Source organism: Homarus americanus, unplaced genomic scaffold (assembly GCF_018991925.1).
Source record: "Homarus americanus isolate GMGI-L3 unplaced genomic scaffold, GMGI_Hamer_2.0 scaffold52512, whole genome shotgun sequence".
In the NCBI taxonomy this organism is placed as follows: Eukaryota; Metazoa; Arthropoda; class Malacostraca; order Decapoda; family Nephropidae; genus Homarus; species Homarus americanus.
In genome coordinates, this window is record NW_024735442.1 from 1172923 (window position 1) to 1179934 (window position 7012).

Sequence of the window (7012 nt, forward strand, 5' to 3'; positions counted from 1 at the left end):
TCGTAGCTTCTGGTGTGCTGACGGAGTTATGTAGCGACGCTTAGACGACTTGTAAATTATGATGTGCTGTGAGGCTCTACAGCACTGTATTGGTGATTGGCTGACGCTCCTCTACAGCACTGTATTGGTGACTAGCTGACGCTCCTCTACAGCACTGTATTGGTGATTGGCTGACGATCCTCTACAGCACTGTATTGGTGACTAGCTGACGCTCCTCTACAGCACTGTATTGGTGATTGGCTGACGCTCCTCTACAGCACTGTATTGGTGATTGGCTGACGCTCCTCTACAGCACTGTATTGGTGATTGGCTGACGCTCCTCTACAGCACTGTATTGCTGGCTGGCTGACGCTCCTCTACAACGCTGTTGCTGGCTGGCTGACAGTTATCTCCAGGGTCACCCAGACGGGTCGCCTATCACCCAGGGTAATAACAACCGTTTAATCAGGGTCTGAGCGCAGCAAGTAGGGCAACAAGCCTGGGTCCAGCAACGTCCGGGTCCCAGCGCTGCCCTGGCCTTAACCGCCTCTAACTAGGACTGACACGATAGGGAGAAAGACCCAAGGACTGACAATATTATAATAATAAATAATTGCTCGTATTTCAAAGAGAATAGATAAATGGATAGAGTAAATACCGATATAACCCTAACAATTTTGGTTGATGGTTGGCTAGATAGATAGGAAAGTGATTGTGCTGGTAGGTGGGGAAGTGATTGTGCTGGTGTTGGGGAAGTAATTGTGGTAGGTGGGGAAGTGATTGTGCTAGTGTTGGGGAAGTAATTGTGGTAGGTGGGGAAGTGATTGTGCTAGTGTTGGGGAAGTAATTGTGGTAGGTGGGGAAGTGATTGTGCTTGTGTTGGGGAAGTAATTGTGGTAGGTGGGGAAGTGATTGTGTTTGTGTTGGGGAAGTAATTGTGGTAGGTGGGGAAGTGATTGTGCTTGTGTTGGGAAATGGTGTTAGTGGTAAATTAGAAGTGATTGTGCTTGTGTTGGGGGAAATAATTGTGGTAGGTGGGGAAATGATTGTGCTGGTGTTGGGAAATGGTGTATGGTAGGTGGGGAAGTGATTATTACTTCAAGTGTTGGGAAATAGTGTGGTAGGTGGGGAAGTGATTGTGCTGTGTTGGGGAAGTAATTGTGGTAGGTGGGGAAGTGATTGTGCTTGTGTTGGGGAGTGATTTTGGTTCATATTATTGAAAAGGTAATAAACATGTATACTTCAGTTAAATGTCTAAATACAGTAGAGACGGCGGGAGAGGAAACTAAACTTAATACCCACCTTTTCCTATATTCCGTTCGTAATAATTTATACACCTGACTACATGGATTTGTTCTGCAAATTCAACATGTACACTAATTAATAATTCAACAGGTGTTATAAATATTACTAATACAAATGATGTGAGGACGACTTAGGGATAATGTGTGGGCAGGAAGCAAGATGGTGGATGTTATCGCCGCTGGCTTCAGCTACAGTGCTGGCGTGTGATGCCATTAAATTTTTCGACCTGTGACCTCGCCAAATGTAGAAGTGTTTACAGACAAGTCCTGGTTCTGCTGAGTGGACTGTCTTAGACTGGTGGCGGTGGCTGCCCGCCCCTCCATGAGACAGATCGCCCTCTCTAGTGATGCTGTGAAGACCAGCCTTCTGTCCGAGAATTTGTGCTGGGACGATTTACGCAATACTGTTTTCTCTAGGAACACCATACTGATCTGCATTGACCCGCACTTGTAAGTACAGCCTAAGTGATGACATACCCCTCGGTACTGAAATATTGTTGAATAATTACGCCTACTCGTTTCTGCCTAACCTGGAATAATAAGACAATGCAGAGTGAAGCGAAGCTAAGATTAATAGAGTTATGAACTTTGTGTTATGTCAGTATGTTTAATAAATTGTAATTAAGATAAAATTGTGTGAGACTAACTAATTATGTATCAGATGGATCACCTTGTAATATTATGAACGCCTTCTCCTCTGCAGGTTTTGACCACATCAATAAATATTGAATGCGTCAAAAGAAGGGTTTCAATCATTCCCTTCGACTTGCCCGTAACCTGAACGTCCTTAACTAAGGCGTTTACAGTCAAAACATATACGGGGGGGGGGGGGCGTCGAAGGGAATTAATTCTCAACTACCATGAGGAACAAAGGAATCACCAACGCCGGGAGTTCAGCATGAGACAACGTAGATCTCCATAACGTCAGCACAAGAGACAGTGACGTAGAGTGTGGTGTGTTTGAGTGAAGTGTTCAAATATCTGAGGAGTTGTCATAAAGTTTCGGTTCAAGGGTACAGGGTTGTAAGTGTTTGTTTACGACGAGCCAGCCCACGCACCCAGTGAACGAATATTCATTACACTTGGACAGTGTCGTAAGGTTTCGGTCCGAGCGGACGGGCTGTTATTATTCATTCCGGACAGGCAAGCCCACCCTCCCAGTGATTATACATGTGTGTGTGTGTGTGTGTGTACACACCAGTGATCATCAAGAACAGCTGATCCGCCTACACCAGTGACGTACCGTGGTTACACTGATGAATCATAAAGAACACCTACATAGTATATAAAATATCAAGTAGAATATGTCCTCTCTTTAAATAAGGTGTTGTCAAGCCATTTAACATAAAAAAAACATACTAAATTATTTACTTATATTGAAATTCGGCTCTCCGAGAATTTGTAGAATTCTTATTGACATTAATATTGATATTGGTAGTTAATTTAGCCAGAAGAATGTTATCACCCTGGCTTTATCGTTAGTGTCAACAACCTTGTGCCTCCCCCACCCCACACGCGGCTTGTTACCACACCAGATGTAGCGACTGTGGGGGGGGGGGGTGTTTACCACCGGGAGTGTCATCACCACTGGCGTGACCACGCGACCTGTTACCTCGAATTGAATTGAATTGAATTGAATTGAATTGAATTGACATTTTATTTAGCCAAAAATATACGGATACAGAGTGGATAATAATAACAATATTAACATGGCTGAGCCAGTTGAGAACCTGAGCTCTCTTTGAGGCACCTGATATATACATTTATCTCAAGGAAGTATTATGTAACATTTAGTAGCATGGTAGTAATAAGATGTGGCAGCTGGGCGGGGGGGGCGGTGTTTACCCCGTGAGTGTCATCGCCACTAACGTAAGTGCTGGCATCGCCGGGAGTGTTTTCACCCCTGGCGTCAGCACTAGTGTTAGTGCTGACGTTTTTGCTGCCTTACCCGAACAAAGATTAGGGGGTGAGTGGTGTTTACGGCGGCGTGGCCACCTGGACTCTTTACCACCGGGAGTGTCATCGCTACTGGCGTAAGTGCTGGCGTAACGATCGTAACGACCTTCTTATAAAACCTAATAATTTTTTGCCTGATTTACCTTCGTCTCGCAATGGCCCGAGAAATTCAGCTCATTGTCAACATACACACCTAGGTCCTTCTCACATTGTTTTAAATAGTGCAGATTCTTCATCCAGTGGGGACACATGATACGCCTCCTCACCCTTGGTACGCCCCAGGTGCATCCTCTTACACTTCGTGACATTGAATCTCAGTAGCCATTTCTTCGACTATTCCTGGAGCCCACAGAGATCCTCCTGCAGCTCTTCACAGTCTGCTTGGTTTCTTGATTTCCCGAAATAACTTGGCGTCATCGGCAAACATTTGTATGGAGGAGTGTACAACGCCAGGCATGTCATTTATGAAACAAACAAACAACAGCCGGCCCAATATACTGCCCTGTGGTACCCCGCTTGTGACAGGTACGGACGATGATTTCGTGCCATTAATCACCACACACTGCTTGCTGTCTTGTAGAAAGTCTTCTATCCACGCTAGGACATTTCCCGAATTCCGTACCATTCCAGTTTGAATTTTAGCCTTTCGTGGGGTACACTGTCGAAAGCTTTGGCAAAATCTAGGTACACATTGTCGAGATTACCACCCCGTTCCCGAGTATAGCTGCCTACTACCTACTACCTAACAACATCTCTTAGGAAACAAAATATCACCGTTTAACATGACACTTCAAGCTTATTAGAAGAAAGGGACTGGTAACAGCTATAGCACCATCACATAATGGGAACACCACAGCCTATTACAATGATCACGTGGTAACAATACGTTATATCCACAATAATATTAAATTACGACATTCGCTCAAAGGTTATTGAGGATTTACAGTTTGTATACGAAGACTATTTCTCTGTTTCCTTAATTAAATTCACCTTAGAAAAGGACGCTTTGCATCAACAGTGTACGTCAGAAGTGACAACACTTCCATTGCTAATGTCCAAAACAATTATATTTTGCATCTCCCTCTTCATTTAAAACGCTAATAACAGGTTTATAAAATTGCTGACTCTTTTGGGGTGTAAATATACCGCCAGTCTCCACAACTTACTGTTTAGTTCGAATCTTTTCTTTATTTCCCTACACACTACTACTACTAGAAGTCTCTGAACCACATCTTCGTCAGTGTTCATGCTTATCTTATAATGCTCTAGCCTTTGGAAGGTGGCATGTAATTGCGATCCTGAATATATCTGATTGACTGGTACATATAGGGAATCATCGGTTGGATCAATACCATACATTTGGAGTTTGACACACTATGTAAATGGCAAAAGGATGCAGTTGACATATGCTTTACGGATTAAATGCAAAGTTGGGGCTTTACTCTAAAAAATCAAGTTTATTGTGTTGAGTTGCGGCAATATGTAATTCAAAATTCAAGTAGCAGAACACAAGTCTCTCCTCAATTACCCTGATGTGGAAATACAGTTTGAGGGGGTTGCCACTGTTGGAGTATTCTTGCAACAGCTTCATGGAGTGACAATCACCTCGTGGCACAGGCATGAAATATTTGTGGTTTGAGTTGACAAAACCCTGGAATTCCAAAACTCACATTTCCCTTTGGCACTATGGGAAAGGTAAATGTACACATTTCTCAACACGTTTAAATATGGTAATGCCAAGCATTTGAACTTTCATTCTGCTAGTTACACAGTTATATTCGCCCGTAATGTTTAACGCCCCATCTGCAGCAGACCCAATGAAGTTGTTCAATGGTAAATCATGTGTAGTGAGGCACTGAAACAGCATGTTATATATTTTCAACAGTCGAACCCTGATTACCTTCAAATACTCCAATCAAATCCAGCATCGCGATTTTGTCATTATCTCTCCAGATCAAAATACGTCACTATCATTGCACGTGATTTACTTACTGAGCAGTCGGTACTTTCGTCAATAATTACACTAAATTTATTTGTAGTTTCCTAACCAAGTTTTGAGTTGCACATTCCCCTAAAGCTTGCACGACGACCTTGCATCTGGTCCGTTTCGTTGCCGTTTGAGCGGCTGTTTTGGAATCGGGAACATTCGCTTATTGAGGTCGTCAAGATGGTCACCTAAGCTAAAAGAAATATTAAATTTATTTGGCTATACTTGCAACTGAAGATTGTGAGATCACATGCTGCTAAATGATTAAGGTTTCTGCCATCCGTACTTGGGACAGATTAACACGACCACTTATTGAGCAGTGCCATTACATTTTGGGCTACAACACAAGAGGAAACAAACACTAAATCACCTGAATGGCATCATGTTCTGCCAAAAACGCTGAGAATAGGACAGTTGCCTTCGCCGCGGCGCTCAGTATGGCCCCGGCAGGGTGAAGACGTGTCAGGTTACATAAGAACATAAGAACATAAGAATGGAGGAAACTGCAGCTGGCCTATTGGCCCATACTGGGCAGTCCCGTTTACACCCAACCCCTATTGCTCATATAACCATCCAACCTATGTTTGAAGCTATTCAGCGTATTCGAGTTAATGATGATATTTGGTAACTTGTACCATTCATCCACTACTCTGTTTCCAAACCAGTGTTTACCTATTTCGCGCCTAAATCTAAATTTGTCTAATTTAAAACTATTGTTACGAGATCGCTCCTGGTTGTATAGTTTGAGTACCTTTGTAATGTCCCCTTTGTTTAGCCCTGACTTCAATTTATACACCTCTATCAGGTCGCCCCTCGCTCTACATCTCTCGAGGGAGTGCAAATTTAGATGCTTTAACCTGTCTCTATACTCAAGGTTCCTAATGCCCGGGATTAGTCTTGTCATTCTCCTCTGAATTCTTTCCAAGGATTCTATATCCATTCTGTAATACGGTGACCAGAACTGAACTGCGTAATCCAGGTGTGGTCTCACAAGCCCAAGATACAGTTTTAGGATGACCTAGCTAGTCTTGTAACTAACACTCCTTTGTATGAACCCAAGTACTTTATTAGCCTTGTTACGAGCAAAAACCACATTGTTCACTTGGCTTAAGGTTCCTACTTATCATTACTCCTAAATCTCTCTCGCAGTCGGATTTCTCTATGGCATTGTTGTTCATCTGGTATCTGGTTTCCCTGTTTACATCTCCTATACTGAGCACTTTACATTTGTCCACCTTGAATTTCATCTGCCATTTTTCAGACCATTCGAAGAATTTGTTTAGATCTTCCTGTAGTTTTGCGGAGTCCTCGTCAGATTTAATAACACGTCCTATTTTAGTGTCATCAGTAAATTTACTTATGTTGCTGTCTATGCCGATATCTATGTCGTTTATGTATATAATAAATAATAATGGTCCAAGTATTGAGCCCTGGGGAACTCCACTAGTGACGTTGCTCCAATGGGACTTAGTGCCTTTAATGCTCACTCGCTGTTTCCTGCCCTGTAACCACGCCTTAATTCATTTAAGGGTGTTACCTTTGATGCCATGTGCTTCTACCTTTCTAATTAGTCTTTCGTGGGGGACTCTGTCGAAGTCTTTGCTAAAGTCGAGATATACCACATCATAATTGTGCCCTTCGTCCACCGATTCGAAAACTGATGAAAAGAATGTTAATAGATTAGTTAGACATGAACGCCCGCTTGTGATGCCATGTTGGGAATCATTGAACAACTTGTGCTTCTTCAGGTGGTTTCGAATAGAGTTTGAAAGATTTCGAATAGAGT